This window comes from Pinus tabuliformis, chromosome 6 (assembly GCF_031772625.1).
Source record: "Pinus tabuliformis cultivar Carrire ecotype Pingquan chromosome 6, CPIR1, whole genome shotgun sequence".
NCBI lineage: Eukaryota > Viridiplantae > Streptophyta > Pinopsida > Pinales > Pinaceae > Pinus > Pinus tabuliformis.
The window spans coordinates 1,125,672,140-1,125,689,543 of NC_142292.1; the positions used below are offsets into that span (position 1 = coordinate 1,125,672,140).

The window sequence follows — 17,404 nt, forward strand, 5'->3', positions numbered from 1 at the left end:
GTTTTTGAGTGTTTTCATGTGGAGAACTGTTATTCAGTGTTGTGGTTTGCTGACCTTGTTCCTCTAGGGGTAGGAACAACATTTTTAGGGACTTTGGATCCCTTAGATTATGGACATTTCATGCTTCGTGCTGTAAGGCACAAAAATGTCTATAACATGTCTAGAACAAAAAAAACTCTTGTTTGTTTAAAACACTTCTCCAGCTGTCCAGTATCTGTCCTTGAAAAACACGTGTAAAATAGGAAAAATCTGTTCTCTGAAATTAGGGTTTCAAAGAAAGCTTATTATCTCCCAACTGATAACACTTAGGAATAAAGTGAAATACATTATTTTAGAAGGAGAGTTTATGAAGAGTAACTTCCTTCAGAGTTTTGAAATACCTTTTCTTGTAACTAGAAAGTGATCTTGAAAAAGACTGCTAAAACTAGAAGACAAAGCTTGGCTTTCAGCAGTTTCGTAGTGAATGTTTAACCATAAATTTCTCCCATATCAAAACGAATTGAAGAAACTGAAAGAGTTTTTTGTAGTTCAGTATGTTAGGAAGAAAAGCCTCTTTCAGTTTTCAAAATTGAGTTCTCAGCTGCTCAGGAACCCTTCTAGAAGTTGACTAGTAAAAGCAGAAAACAAAGTCTTTTATGCTGAAACATGCTATTTTAGTAGTTTCGTAGCATGCTACGAAACCTCCTAGTTTAGAATCCATTATTTCGTAGCTTATTTCAAAAAATTTCAAAATTATGTGAGATGTGACTTCTAAACACATGTTTAGGATTTTAGTACATGGAATGAGGCTATCAAACTTTATTTGGAAAAGAGAATGACACTATTGAGATGAGATTACTCAAAACCTATTACAAGACTATGACTAGAAACAAGGCAAACTTTCCAAAGTTTAGAAACAAAAATTTTAGGGTGATAACAGATGGTTCTCTTGAAAAGGCGGTGGTGGTTTATGTGTTGCTTGGGTGAGCTTTTTTTCTGGTGGTTGGGTCAAGGGAGTGGTTGCGTGTGCGCTTGGTACCTAAAACCTTCCGTGAGGGGAAATTGTTGGGGTGGGGTCAATATGGGATGGATGAAGAGTAACTCAACTTGTTGGGCTGGCCATCCTAGTCCTCTCGACCATTCCCTGATATGCTCTTGCAGAAGGGTTGGGTGTCCAAGTAATGAAAAACCCCTTCTCCCTCAGTCTAAGTTCCATTGAGATCGCAATTTTCCCCTTCAATGGGCATGAGGTGGAATTATTATCTCATGCCTTTGCCGTCGAGGGAATTCCTCATCCTCTTGTGAGTGACTCCCCTTCTAAGGAAAGAAGTAATGTGTTGTGTCTTTGTTTCTCCCTTTATATTGGGGGGTTTTGTGTGACTTGGTCATTTCTTGGTTTCGAGGTGTGCACTTTGCAGACATCCCTCTCTTTAGTGGCCTTGCACCATCAATGTGTTTGTGGACATCCCTGTTAACTTTCTCACTATAAAGGTTTTCAGGTGTTTTTTACATGGAGGGGTGCAATAGTGGGGTGGGTTTGCTATTATTGTATTTGTTGTTTGAAGCCTTGTGCCCGGTTGGGGGGTTTTTTACCTCTCAATAACGTGCTCTAGACACTGGCCTCATTACAACCCTCATCTTTTATAGTGGTCAAGTATAGGTTGTGATTTATTTTCTTGGTTATTTAATTCTTGTTTGTTATGTTGTAAGCTAGAAAGGGTGTTGTGCCGTAGTGTATCTGGGGGGGTGTGAAGAGGTGGGATGCTTTGATTGGGTGCCTTGTTTTCTTTCTTTTTGGTTAGGCAAAATCTACTTGACATGCTATTGAGCCTCTCTCTTTTCTTGGGATTTTTGTGTCTTTGGTGTTGTTTTCTTCCCTTCTTCCCTTTTGCCCCTAGCCTTACAAAGAAAAGGTGGGATTTTTGTGGATTGGTTTTTGGGAAGGACGAAAAGAAGTGCAAGTTCTTGGGGTGGCCACCCTAGTCCTTCTCGACCATCATCCCCTACAGTTCCCCCCTTTTTGTGAAGGCACGGGGTTTGGGAAGCTTGTTCTCTATTTGAGCCTCCCCTTGTGAGCCAGTAGCCACGTTTGATATCTATTTCTTTCATGTTGTTTTCTTCCCTTCTTCCTTTTGGCCCCTAGCTTTACGGAGAAAAGGTGGGATTTTTGTGGATTGGTGTTCGGGAAGGATGACAAGCAGTGTGAGTTCCCAGGGTGGCCACCCTAGTCCTTCTCGATCACTGTCACCTACAGGTCCCCCCTTTTTGCAAAGGCACAGGGTTGGGGAAGCTTGTTCTCTATTTGAGCCTCCCCTTTTGAGCTAGTAACCATGTTTGATATCTCTTTTTTTCATGTTTTTTTCTTCCATTCTTCCTTTTGGCCCCTAGCTTTATGGAGGAAAGGTGGGATTGTTGCGGATTAGTGTTCAGGAAGGATGAAACACAATAAGAGCTCTCAGGGTGGCCACCCTAGTCCTTCTCGATCATCGTCCCCTGAAGTTCCCCCCTTTTTGCAAAGGAATGAGGTTAGGGAAGCTTACTCTCTATTTGAGCCTCCCCTTGTGAGCTGGTAGCCACATTTGATATCTCTTTCTTTCATGTTGTTTTCTTCCCTTCTTCCTTTTAGCCCCTAGCTTTACAGAGAAAAGGTGGGATTGTTATGGATTGGTGTTCAAGAAGGATGAAACACAGTGCGAGCTCTTGGGGTGGCCACCCTAGTCCTTCTCGATCATCATCCCCTTCAATTCTACCCTTTTTGTGAAGGCAAGGGACTTAGAATGCTTGTGCTTTGTTTGAGCCTCCCCTTGTGAGCCGATAGCGACGTTTGATCTCTATTTATTTCACCTTTTTTTCTTCCCTTCTTCATTTCGGTCCCTAGCTTTACGGAGAAAAGGGGTAACTATTGTGGACTGGTGTTCAGGAAGGATTAAAAGCAGTGCGAGATCCTGGGGTGACCACCCTAGTCCTTCTCGATTTCTTTTCCATGCATTTCCACTTTTTATGATGGCATGGGGCTCAGGAAGATTGTTCTCTGTTTGAGCCTCCTCCTGTGAGGGGGTAGACACTTTTTTTCTCTTTATTTCATGTGCTTTTCTTCCTTTCCTCCTTTTGCCCCTTAGTGTTACATTTTTCGTGGGGGGTACCCCTATTCAGTGTTGTGGCAGATTTGTCGGTAATATGTGGAAATGATTCTCAGCAATGGATATCTCAGCTTATTGTGATGAAGAATGTAGAAAAATGCGATACTTAGTGTGAATTGCAGAATCCCATGAATCATCGAGTTTTTGAATGCAATTTTCGCCCGAGGCCTCTGTCGAGGGCATGTCTATCTGGGTGTTGCATCCCATTCAAATGCTCTCCCTGCAATATGTTAGGGAGAAGCGGAGTTGGTCATCCGTGCCCAATGCGGCGCAGTTAGTTGTAATACCTCAAGCGATGTTTCGTGGCATGCATCGATGAGCGGTGATCTTGTCCCCTTGGATGGGTAGTTAGCGTTTGCTGATGCAAGATTTGTGTGGCATCACTCGAACTTTCTTTACTCTCTCTTGTCCTCCTAGTAGGTATGGTGGATTTAGCTCCAACTTGCAACCTCAGCTCAGGCGAGAACACCCGCTGAGTTTAAGAATATAATTAAGCAAAGGAAAAGAAACATAAAAGGATTCCCCTAGTAGCGACAAGTGAATCAAAAAGAGCCCAACATGAAAATAAGGTAGCAGCATCACCTAATTTGTAGTATGTAGAGAGTCGTCAGTGGTGGACCTGGGCCAAGTCCCTTGGAAGGGGGTGCCTGAGAGGGTGACAGCCCCATAAGGCTGGGACCTTGTTGCATCATGAGACATTGTCGGTGAGTCAGGTTGTTTGGGAATGCAGCCCTAAATGGGTGGTAAATTTTGTCCAAGGCTAAATACGAGCGAGAGACCGATAGCCAAAAAGTACCGCGAGGGAGATATGCAAAGGACTTTGAAAAGGGAGTTAAAGAGTGCTTAAAATTACCAGGAGGGAAGTGGATGGAGGTTTTCGATGCATCTTGGTCAAATGTGAAATGGCTCATGCTTGTCTACCACTCCACTTGAGGTGAAAAACAACACTAGTTGTTGCATCATCATAAAAGCGGGTGGATTACTACGTATCGGTTTTCCATTGTGGTGGTAAAGGAACGAAGCGTGCGTCCTTGTGGTAGGTCGTGTGCACCTACGCACTAGTGGTGTTGGTTGGTGGGCTTTCCATTTGACTCGTCTTGAAACATGGACCAAGGAGGCTAACATGTGTGCAAATCGGCAGGTTTGAAAACCTATGAGGCGCAAGGAAGCTGGCAGGCGAGATCCCCTCTCTGGGGGGTGCATCGTCAACTGACCATGAGCTTATGCAAAGAGCTTGAGTGCAAGCACACCTATTGGGACTCGAAAGATGGTGAACTATGCCTAAGCAGGGTGAATCTAGAGGAAACTCTGATGGGGGCTTGTAGCAATACTGACATGCAAATCGTTCGTTTGACTTGGGTATAGGGGAGAAAGACTAATTGAACCATCTAGTAACTAGTTTCCTCTGAAGTTTCATTCAGGATAGATGGAGCTCACATGTGAGTTTTATCAGGTAAAGAAAATGATTAGAGGCATCAGGGGCGTAATGCCCTCGACCTATTATCTAACTTTAAATAGGTAAGAGGGTGTGGATGCTCCATTGAGCCGTGCCATGGAATCGAAAGCTCCAAGTGGGCCATTTTTGGTAAGCAGAACTGGCGATGTCTGATGAACCAAAAGTTGAGTGACGATGCCAAATTGTGTTCTAACCTAGATCCTACAAAAGGTTTTGGTTGATTAATACAACAAGATGGTGGTGATGGAAGTCAAAATTTGCTGAGTGTGTAACAACTCACCTGCTGAATCAACTAGCCCCAAAAATGGATGGCGCTGAAGTGCACAACCTATACTTGAAAATCAGAGCAATTTCCTGGCTTCAATGAGTATGAGGATGGAGGGGTTGTTGAGAAACCTCAGGCATGAGCTTGGGTGGATTGGCCCCCGGTGCAGATCTTGGTGGTGGTAGGAAATATTCAAATGAGAAGTTTGAGGACTAAATTGGGAAAAGGTTCCATGTGAACAGCACTTGGACATGGGTTAGTCAATCTTAAGAGATGGGGAAGCCTTGTATCAAGGGTACACTCTACACAAGCATCGAAAGGGAATCAGGTTAATATTCCCGAACAGGGACATGGCGGCAGGTGGCAACGTTAGGAAATCTATAAACATTGTTAGGGACCCCAGAAGAGTTATCTTTTATTTTTAACAGTTTTCCCACCCTGTAATCGGTTCACCCGGAGATAGGGTCCAACAAATGGAAGAACATCACACGTCTTGTGGTGTCTAGTGTGCCCTCGGCTGCCCTTGAAAATCTGAAGGACCAAGTATTATTCATGCTTGATCGTACTCATAACTGCATCAGGTCTTGAAGGTGAACAACCTCTGGTGAATAGAGCAATGTAGGTAAGGGAAGTCAACAAAAGGGATCCGTAACTTCAGGAAAAGGATTGGTCTAAGGGTTAGGCCTAGGGGTTTGTGCCCTCAACTTGTGGGTTGTCAGCAGTCTGTCCAAGCTACTCTCGCAGTGAGGGTAGGTAGTCAAGTGCTGATTGGGCTACGGGGATAGAATTCCCCCTACAGGGGAATTTTCGCTAGGTGATGAATAATCGACTCAGAACTGGTACGGACAAGGGGAATCTGACTATTTAATTAAATCAAAGCATTGCAATGGTCCGTATGGATGCTAACACAATGTGATTTCTTCCTATTGCTCTGAATGTCAAAGTGAAGAAAGTCAACCAAGCGCGGTTAAATGGCAAGAGTAACTATGACTCTCTTAAGGTAGCCAAATGCCTCATCATTTAATTAGTGACGCACATGAATGGATTAACGTGATTCCCACTGTCCCTGTCTACTATCTAGTGAAACCATAGCCAAGGGAATGGGCTTGGTAGAATCAGCAAGGAAAGAATACCCTCTTGAGCTTGACTATATTCTGACTTTGTGAAATGACTTAAGAGGTGTAGAAAAAGTGGGAGTCGTTTTCGGTGCAAGTAAAATACCACTACTTTTAACGTTATTTTACTTATTCTGTCAGGAGGAGATGGGGAACTACCCATGTTTTTGGCCTTAAGGCACATTTTAGCGAGTCAAGCCAGGCAAAAGACATTGTTAGGTGGGGAGTTTGGCTGGGGTAACACATCTGTTAAAAGATAACGCAAGTGTCCTAAGATGAGCTCAATGAGAACAAAAATCTTGTTTGGAAAAAAAGGGTAAAAGCTCATTTGATTTTCATTTTCAGTACAAGTACAAACTGTGAACGCGTGTCCTATCGATCCTTTAGATTTTTGGAATTTGAAGCTAGAGCTATTAGAAAAGTTACCACAGGGATAATTCGCTTGTGGCAGCCAAGCGTTCATAGCAACATTGCTTTTTTATCCTTCGATGTCAGCTCTTCCTATCATTGTGAAGCAAATTCACCAAGTGTTGAATTGTTCACCCACCAATAGGGAACGTGAGCTGGGTTTAGACTATCATGAGATAGATTAGTTTTACCCTATTGATGAACTGCACCACAATAGTAATTCAACTTAGTATGAGAGGAACCGTAGATTCACACAATTGGTAATCACACTTGGTAGAAAACAAAGTGGCACGAAGCTACCATGTGTTAGATTATGACTAAACACCTCTAAGACAGAATCCATGCTAGAAGTGGTGCATGTCACTCTTCGATTGTATCTCGACCCACAATAGGGGCGTCACTTTGTCACCCCCAGGGGCCCGTGTCATTTACAAACCACAACTATGAAGCATCTTGGTCGGGGCAACTTTGAAGTTCAATTCCAAATGGTCGTTGAGAAGAAACCTTTGTAGACGAATTAAATAAGCAATGGGGTATTGTAAGTGGTAGAGTGGCCTTGCTACCACGATCTATTGAAATTTAGCCCTTAGTCACCTCGATTAAGAGCTTCGATCTTGTCACACATTATTTAAACAAATCTGGACAAATCTCCTACCTTTGCCTCTTCCTCCAAATGACAATTTTTTATTTCTCACATCTCAGAAATTCTTTACTTAGGGGCGGGAAATTTGGGGTTAACACGTTGTGACAAAAAATCCACCAAAGCCTATGAAAATTTGGGTTTCCATGTTGCGCCCTGGCGCAATTTGGGTCTTCCACTTGGCGCCCAAAATTTGGGGTTTCCACGTTGCGACAAAAAAAGGACCAAAGCTTGGGAAAATTGGGGTTTCCATGACGATGGAAAACAGCCGCCCAAGTCTAGGGAACTTGGGGTGTTTCGAAACTGCTGTCGAATTCTGGGGAACTCACGGTTTCGACGTCGCGGCATGGCTGAAACCACCAACAGAAACCACACGAGTCTAGGAAACCTAGGGTTTCCATGTCTCGCCTCTGGTGCGGGAACCTCGCGGTGTCCATTTCACGGCACAATGGAAACTGCTACCCAAGTCTATGGACACACAGGGTTTCCATTTCAAGTCATGAGAAAAATTTCTACCAAATTTTGGGGAACACGGGGTTCCCATGTCGCATCGCGACTAAAACTGCCACCGAAGTCTGGGGAGCTTCAACTTTCCATGTCATTGCGCGACATGGAATGACCACCCAAGTCTGGGGAGCTTCAGGTTTCCATGTCATCACACGATAGGGAATGGCCGCTCAACTCTGGGGAGCTTTAGGTTTCCATGTCATCGCGCAACATAGAATGGTTGCCCAAATCTATCTGACATGGGGATTTCCATTCTATGGCATATAACAGAAACTGCCCAATTATGGGAAACTTGGTTCGTCCATGTCCCGCCATGATAGAAACCTCAAACTCGGTGCATGGAAATTGGGCATCCATGATGCAGAATGATAGAGAACCGCCCAAGTCTATGGAGTTCGAGGGTTTCTGTTTCATGGAATGTGGGAAACCGCTTAATTCTAAGACCCTCTAGATCTCCATCTCTCGCCCGAGAGAAAACTGTGGCCTTGGTGTGATGAACTTGGGTTTCAATGTCGCAACATGACCGAAATCACCCAATTTTATGGGACTCATGGTTTCCATGTTGCGGCACGATGAAGAACCACCCAATTCTTGCGAACTCTTTGGTTTCCATTTCACGGTGGGGTGGGAACTACTTACCTGGTCTCTCTCTAGAACTTGGGGTTTCCATGCCTCGTTGTGACAGAAGCCATCTGAGTGCAGGTAAAGTGGGGTTTTCCTACCTTACCTGATGACAGCTACCCAAGTGCATGAAATCTAGGGTTTCCATGTCCCATCGTGTAGGGGGGAGCCTTGGGTGTTAGGGATTCAAGTCAGGAGCGCCCGAGAGAGTTGAAAAACTAAACCCATAGTACAGGCACACCTTGATGTGCGATGGGTGACCATGCTTGGTTAAATGCGACTCTAGTGAGCATTCAGTTATATGTGACCACTTGGCACAACATTCGCTTATGTGCGACGGTGATGGGAGCGTCATCTTGGGCAGGGCACCCGCCCCTTGATACATGCATGATGGACAAGTCAATGATAGAAGGCACGCAGGCGACCCATGTTGGGTGTCTGGATGAAAGAGGTGACCATGTGTGGACGAGTTAGGATGCGGGTAGGTGTGTAGGGACGGGTGTAATTGGCTAACTATTGGAGATGACCCATGGGTGCTATGATGCACATGAAGGGATGCAATGGTTTGTTGGAATGGGGTGTGTCGAGGTTATGTGGAAGGTCGGTCGGGAATGCATGATGATGGAGCTGACCCTTGTTATCCTCAAGAGACACAACCCTTAGGTGAAAGGATGCATATAAGGAGGATGGAATTTGACCAAGGGACATTGAACTTAGAGTTCCACATCACAGAACAAGTGCGAAGGAAGGAGTTCGGAGAAAACGGAAGGAAGAGAAGGCCAGGGGTAAAAGGGTCATAACTCAAGAAGTGAAAGAAGATGAAAAGAAGCAGAAAAAGGAAGATCCTCCAAATCTCTACTATGACTAAGTCAACCTCTTTGCTTAAAGTCTTCTTTCAAATTTTTGAGTAGTATAGGAGAATATAGAGATAGAAGAGATTGCATCTAGAATATAGGAGGATGGTGTAGATATAGCTCAATATATTCATATAGAAGGAGCATACCTATTATAGGGCCTCACCCATAATGAAAAGATTATTGATAATGATTAAAATTTTTAGAAGGCATCCATCATCAAAGGAAGAAACATGTGCAAGATAAGGGTCTTCAAGATCCTCTGATAGAATCTTCAAAAGAAGGTTCATACATAAGAGCATATGTCTCACTGTGAGTCCCATTTATGGGATTGAAGAAAGGATGATATAAAAGTGAGAGAAGATGAAGCAAGAAAGGCTACACCAATAAAGGAGAACTATCAAATAAAGCCAACATGATAAAATCACAATCATGATGAGGTATGTATGCATCAAAGTTTAAGCCATGTCATCATATATATTGGGTCATGGGAAAAGTTCTAGAATCGTGATCAAGAATAAAAGGATCTCTTTCACCAACAATATGCTCATAGGCATGCACTACAATGCAATAAAGGTTAACATGAAGAAGTGATATCATAAGGAGTATAAGGTGGTTGATTAATCAATCCAAGAAGAAGAAAATGAAGAAAGAGATCAAGCATGTGAAGAACATCATGGTCACAAAGAATCACTATTTGATAAGATTCCTCAAGATCTCTTGAAAGAAGGCATGACAACTCTGACAAAGGAAGAAAAATATCAAAGGACCCTTGACACCTATGAAGGCTTTTGAGATAGTAAGGTGCAGATAACCAATTCAACTCTAGAAAGATTTCATAATGAAGAAGCCATCCAACAAAATCACCATTTGCTGTTTTAGCAATATCATGATGAAGTCATGAAGGGCAACTAAATCAAAGTATGGGAACAGGAAAGTACAAATAAGCATCCATGTGATAAGTATTATGAAGCATAGACAAGATGAAAAAGGAGTAGCTAGATGACAAAAGGACCTAATATATATCAACAAGGCCACTTTCCATGAAGGGAGTAATGACATGACAAACCAGGAGGGAAATTGATCGATGGTTGGTACCCTACCAAGAAGAATTTCAAACAAAGACTTCATGAAATTGAAGGAAAGAAGGCGATCAAGCGGCTGAATGACCACAAAGAAGAAGTTGCTGATGAATAGACAAGTCCCTAGCTAAGAGGGAGTTCTAACAAGTTCTAAACTACAAAGGAGCTTGGGAAAGTTCCTTGTTAGAGAAAACTTGGGCATGTCTCCCTAAATCAAGGGGAAGAGATAGACACAACATTCTTGTCTTCACTTGGCAAGAAAGAACGAGAGGATTGGGTAATCATCTGGCATCTAATGCTCTTTGAGGATGTGTAGGGCATCCAAGACAAGAGTAGGCAAGAGGACCAATATTCTTTGAGGGCTAGGAACCCAAGACAAGAATTGTCCTAGAAGGTCATACTCAGGGAACACCTGGGTGGGTATGTACCTTGAGAGACAATTACTAGGGTGTTTATAATCCATTGTTCTCGCCAACATTGTGCTCATAAAGTCGATAGTCAAGGCCTTTCTATGAACAATGTTGGCTACTATGATGCTATAATAGATGGATTTCCAATCAAGTTTTTCTTATGTGAATTATTCAAGATTGAAAAATAGCCAAACACCTTGTAATGATTTTTTAATACCTCCCTAGTTAAGAGGGGGTGTTGAAGAAAGTGTAACTAGGTTCAGTCTTCATAAATGTACTTTTGATATTTGTATTTATTCAATAAAAGAAACATATATATATATATATATATATATATATATATATATATCAATGATTTTCTTGCTCATTGAAATAGGCCTAGCACATGTTAAAGTGTTATAGGTGAGTCGAAGAGTCAAAAGAAAATGTTGAATACCTTAAGGGCATGTTACACTAGGTATATTTATGTATTAGAGTCAAAGATATTCCTACCCTCATGCCTTCGTTTGGGTCCTACGCCCATGCAAACCCCCAAATTTTGTTCGGGCGGGTTGGGTCGTGCTATGTTGTGCCATGTGTGGGTGACCGGGCACATATGGCCATGCTGAAAAATGCCAAGTTGTGACCACCCATGTGTCTTCTACACATTCATGTGGCCTATTTTCCTGATGCTCCCTCATGCTGTCATTCGGGTCATGCACCCATGGAAACCCCAAATTTTGTTCGGGCAATTCGGATCGTGTCATGTGTGGGTGCCCATGCAAAAAAAATTGAGCAGGTCGAGTTGGCTCACCTAGGGTGGGTCGGGTCATCCCATGCCATGTGTGGGTGCCTGGGTACACATGGCCGTGCCAAAAATGCTAAGTTGTGACTACCTATGTGTCTTCTGAACGTTCGCGCGACCCGTTTGCTCGATGCTCCCTCGTGCTTTCGTTAGGGTCCTGCACCCATGGAAACCCAAAATTTCATTCGGGTCGTGCACCCATGGAAACCCAAAATCTCATTTGGATCTTGCACCCATGGAAACCCCAAACTTCAATCAGGTGGGTCGAGTCATGTTGTGTGTGGGTGCCCATGCAAACGCATTCGGACGAGTCAGGTTGGCTTTCCCATGGCGGGTTAGGTCATGCCGTGTCTTATGTGAGTGCTCAGGCACATGTGGTCTTGCCAAAAAATGATAAGTTGTGACCACCTGTGTCCCTTCTGTACATTTGTGTGACCCATTTTCCTGATGCTCCCTCATGCCTTCATTCACCTCATTCACCGATGGAAACCCGAATTTTTTTTTGGGCATATCGGGTCATGTCGTGTGTGGTTGTCCATGCAAACACATTCAGGCGGGTCAGGTTAGCTCACCCAGGGCCGGTTAGGCCATGTCGTGCTATGTGTGGGTAGTCGAGCACACGTGGCCATGCCAAAAACATTAAGTCATGACCACCTATGTGCCTTGTGCATGTTCGTGCAGCCTATTTTCTCGGTGCTCCTTCCTGCCATCGTTTGGGTTGTGCACCCACGGAAACCCCAAATTTCCTTCGGGTCGTGAACCCATGGAAACCCCAAATTTCATTCGAGCGGGTCAGGTTGTGTCATTTGTAGGTGCCCATGCAAATGCATTCGGGCGAGTCAGGTTGGCTCGCCCAGGGTGGGTTGGGTCATGTCGTGCCATCTGTGGGTGCTCGCGCACATGTGGCCATTCCAAAAATGCTAAGTCATGACTTCCCATGTGTCTTTTGCACATTCGTGTTGCATGTTTGGCCAATGCTCTCTCGTGCCTTCGTTCAGGTCATACACCCATGGAAACCTCAAGTTTTGTTTGGGCAGGTCGGTTTGGCTCCTCTGGAGCCGGTCAGGTCATTTCGTGTCATGTGTGGGTGCTCGGGCACATGTGGCCATGCCAAAAACGCTAATTCATGACAGCTCGTGTGTCTTCTGCACGTTCGTGTAACCCGTTTTCCTGACACTCCCTTGTGCCTCGATTTGGGTCATGCACCCATGGAAACCCCAAATTTCGTTTTGGTTATGCACCCATGGAAACCCCAAATTTGGCTCGGGCGAGTCATGGCATGTCCTGTGTGGGTGCCTGTGAAAATGCGTTCAGGTGATTCGGGTTAGGTCAGGTCACCCAGAGCTGGTCAGGTCATGTCTTGTGAGGGTGCCCAAGGTAGACATGCCTATATAAAAAATGCTAAGTTGTGATCAGGGGTGGACCCTGTGCAAGTTTATGCAGCCCGTTTTCCCAACTCTCCCATGTGCCTTAATTTTGGTCATGTGTGGGTGCCCATGTAAATTTGTTGGGGTAGGTCATTTTCCATGTAAATGTGGTTGAGTGGGTTTTTTTCTGTGTAAACTCATTCAGCCAAGTAGTTTGAGGGCACCCATGTAAACTCGTTCAGGCGGGTCGTTTGAGGCCGCCCATGTAAACTCGTTCCAGTGGGTATTTTGCCATGTAAACTCATTTAGGCAGGTCGTTTTTTGTGTAAACTCATTCAGGTGGGTCATTTGAGGGCGCTCGTGTAAAATCGTTCAGGTGGGACGTTTGCCATGTTAACTCATTCGGGTGGGTCGTTTGTCATGTAAACGCGTTTAGGTGGGTTGTATAAGGGAGCTCATGTAAACTCATTTGGGCGGGTCGTTTGCCATCTAAACTCATTCGGGTGCTATTAGGTCCTAAATCTACCTTAGGCTGAGAAAGGCAAGATCTAGGGTAACATCAAACCATGCTTAACTTGGTAGCTAGCCCTACCAGGTCGAGAGAGGGCTATCTCCTTGTCAATCTCAAAAAATATGGCCAATGAAGCTTGAGATGGCTGATGTAATGACTAATTTTAGGCTAGGTATGTGTACAAAGGTGTTTGATTGAATTTAAGATAGGTTTTCTAGCTCAATTGTGAAAGGTAGATTTGGGTGCGACGAATGGACATAGTTTTGCAGAAATCTCTATTGGGTGAGGTAGGCAAATGGTTTAGCACTTCAAATTTGAGTGAGATGGAGAGCTTTTAGACTGGTGAGAAGTTGGAGAGGGCATGAAAGACTCAGGGATCCTCTTAAACAACTGAAAACATAAATAACTAAACAAACCCTAGGTAGAGCACTGCAATTTCAATGTATTCTACCTTTATCCTTGTTTGCTTTAGTTAAGGTGAAGAAAATAGAGATTATGGAATACATAAATCACATGTAAAACTTGCAATTACAGAAGAAGACACAATACCAAATCAAGATGCCACAAAAATCCCATAAAGTGTTGCAAACCCTAGTCAATTCCTTTACCAAACTGCTGAAATGAATGTACAATAATGCTCAAAGCATTCACAAGAGTCCAACATTTCTCAATGACTGAAAAACTACTAGATATAGGCATCAAACAACTCATGCTAGGCTTTAGGGGTTGAGTTCATGAGTTTAGGAGCTGTTTCAACAAGATCTAAACTAAGAACTGAAAAGTAGGCAGTGGAACAACGTGCCTCTAAAACCTAGGAAACTGATTCATTCAGTTGCAAACTAATTTTGCATGATGAATCTACCTATATGAGTGAAAATTTAGCATAATTACATAAAAATCCATCAAATCACATTAAATTACATCACGATTTTGACTATTAGAAAGAGAAAATTCAAACTGTGAAAAAACTAGGCGAAAAACAGAGTTTTTTTGGCCAAGATGAGTAAATTTCACCCTATGCGCCGAGCTGATTTCCCTATGCATAGCACCTTTTTGTAGCTGATTTTGGAGGCCTTCCCATGCACCAATTTTATTCAAGTGGGCTTGTTTGAATTTTTTTCTATCTACTTTCCAGAACAAGTGGAATTTCTTAATTCGGCCACCACTTTCCCTTCCAAAATTGAGTTCTCCCAACATTGCTTCCTGTGTGTCCAAAAAGGGGCAGAAAGGTCATTTTTGTGGTGTTTTTGACTTTTTTGGAAGCTCAAAACCTATCAAAATTTCTTAGCCATGTGAGGGAATTCATATTTTTCCATGACAAATCCAAAAATGCTAAGTTTTCCTCAAAAGGAGGTCTCTAGCAAAAGCGCACGCAAAGAGGCGTGGCGCATCAGGAAAAAAAACCTGTTTTTTAGGCCAAAATTTTTAAAATTGAAAAAAGTTTCCCAAATTTCTTGAAATTTGGGCTGAGTGTTCCTCATCAGGTGCTATGTTGGGCTAAGGAAGCCTCAGCCAAGATTTGGAGTCTATTTTTCTCTTTTCTCTTTCTCATGGTTTCTTCAATTTGGCCTTCAAATTCCTGATTCTTGCTTTGCACACCATGTTTCTTGACAAGTAGTGGTATGCCATGTTCCTCAACATGTTTTTCTCATTGTTGGCCTTCTATAACATCCTTTCTAGGTTCATGTTTGTCCTCTCAAGCCAAGATTCACTATCAGCTTGAATTTCTTGCTCAAGTGTGGTCAATTTGATTTTCCTCCTCTTGGCAGCGTGCCGGTTTGCCCTTATGTTTTGGAGCTCTATGATGGTTTGCTAATCTTCTAATTGTTTGTTCCTCTACTTCAAATAATTAATGATCTACTTGGCTCTTTCTAGGTTGAGAGACAAATACTGAATGTCATCTTGCTACTCCTGAATGATCTCTTTAAGCTTTGAGCTTTGTGAGCCCAAATCAGTGTCCTCATCCTGAATGAGGATGAAATCTGTCTCATGACCTCCTGAAGGTCCGTCATCATGCAAGTTCTACTTACCCTTATCCTGTACCTACTTTGCTGATGGAGGAAATGAGACCCCTTCCACCCTGGGTGGAGACTGTACTCGTTCTGCTGCTGCAAACAACCTTCTAGCGCCCTTTTGATATGTGACAAAGATTGGCACACTAGCGATTTGTGTCACATGAATCTCCTGCTGATGTGAAGGCCATCCCACCTCATGAAAAATTGCTGGGGGTATTTGAGGACCTATAAAGACATCATGTGAAATGAAATCCTCCCATGAGATGTTCAATAAACCAAGCTGATGCAAGACCACAATTTTGATTAGTGCAAAATGATATATGTTGTTATACTACTGCTGAGGAGGCTTCTTTTGCACTAAGGTGTTCATCTTCTTAATGTTCCAGTAAATGAAATAAGGGAGGTTCATCATCCTCACACTAGTAAATTGCATCAACAATCTAACATGATAGGCATACAGACAATAAAATCTTCCCTCGTAGCTGAAATATTTAATTATGAGTTTCATCAAGGGAGCATATGTGTCCTGAAGATACTTGAAAGGAAAAACACTATTGATATGTCTCTAAAAACCATCCCTGATGTAAGGCTCATAATGATCTCTGTCTATTAGTTGCCTCTTATTCCATTTCTCACCTACATTTGGAATTCCAGTTGCTTGAGCAATAGTCTCAGGTGTTAAGGTGAATGTCACACCTGCCAAAGTGACTTGGCCATTATGAATATGAAGCACAAATAATCTGGCCAGCTCATGATGGTACTTGACTCTCTCCACCATCTCACAAAACTGATAACAAGATTGGTGTTGAAAGCATGTTACAACAAGAGGACAGGCCAACATCTCAGCAAGTGAAGTAGGCTCCTCTCGGTTATGCTTTCCACCCTTGTGAGGCCTCCTTGGTGCATGCATTTCTCTAGAAGAACCATTGACTGTCTTCTAATATCAGTCATAGGAAGAATCTGACTCCATGTTTGCCAATGTTTGAGTTTTCTTAGATGAGTATGAAGAGATTTTATGGTGTCTTTAGGTTTTTTCTGCCAAGGATATGAATGTAGGAGGGACTGTGGAGGGAGTGTGCATGAGGGATTTAGGAATGTTGCTGATAGGTTTTTGAGGAATAGAAGGTTTTAGGGGATGATTTTTAGAGTTTGGGAATAGTAATTAGGGTTTGGGATAATGGGATTAGGGATTTAGGGTTAGTTGTTTAGGGATATGAGAAATATGGAATGGGTAGATGAGAATGTAAAGAGAGGGAGAAAATGAAGTGAGGGAATGAGGGAATGAAGGAGTGAGGGAGTGAGAAATGCTTAGGAGTGGAATTAGCAGCAAGAAATACAATTTATAAACCCTATGAAATTGTTTTTGACAAAAAATGCAAGGAGGTAGGGTTTCAATTTTTTCCCATTAAATCACCATAAGCACCAAGATAAACTCATTCATTGGTCATGGAGGAATGTTAACTTACTTGGACAAGTGAGGATTTAGCAATTTTGCAATTTTGGAAGAGGCTGTGAGTGAAATTGGCCTTGTAGCCCTGTGCATCGCGCCACCTCATAGGTGCGCCGTGCCCTTTCAATGTGTCACACCCATTATGGATTTACACTACAAAATGTTTCCCAATGCGCAACACTCTATGAGTGCGCCACGCTCCAAACCCAGTGCGCCGCACTAGTGAGAATGCCAGACTTGCTATGATTTTTTCCTCTTTTGCTTCAACACGACCTTTCCATTACTCACTCTTTCTCCCTTGGATACAAATGAACTCTTTAAACATGAAAAATGGTTTATATACATATAGTTTTGATTTTTCATTTACAAAAACCCATTCTTCTAATGTTTGCTTTTGACTTGCTTTTAAAACTCTGTTTTCTAGCAGTTTGCTTTATTTTTTCCTTTGATGGATTGAATTCTTTGAATTTTTGTTTTTCTTTGCAGGTGGTGAAGTTGTAGAGGCTTGGCAAGGTGACCAGGGTTGCCTTTGAAGTTATTACATATGGAACAAATGAAATTACATCAAATTTGTACATGAAAACATAAAAAACTCTGTTTTTCCTCAAAACAGGGTTTTGAGGAAAAATCAATCACTGAGCATGTGATTATGGAAATTATTGTTGTTGAAACTTTATTTGACCTCCTCATGTGCCTGCCGACCATTTTTGAGCATTTTTAAGACCTTATTGACAAAACCCTAGACCTAATGAGACCTAAAACCCTATTAATGATTTTTGTAAATCGAAAGACAAAAATTG

At 42.7% G+C, this 17,404-nt stretch overlaps 2 non-coding genes across 2 annotated transcripts; both read left to right on the forward strand.

Moving 5' to 3' along the window:
* The first annotated feature begins 3,166 nt into the window (after positions 1 to 3,166).
* On the forward strand, positions 3,167 to 3,318 carry LOC149262830 (5.8S ribosomal RNA). Its single transcript, XR_016261433.1, has one exon. It is a non-coding gene; the product is annotated as a 5.8S ribosomal RNA (ribosomal RNA).
* A 246-nt stretch (positions 3,319 to 3,564) lies between these two features.
* Positions 3,565 to 6,967, forward strand: LOC149262831 (25S ribosomal RNA). The gene has a single exon (XR_016261394.1). It is a non-coding gene; the product is annotated as a 25S ribosomal RNA (ribosomal RNA).
* Positions 6,968 to 17,404: the final 10,437 nt, after the last annotated feature.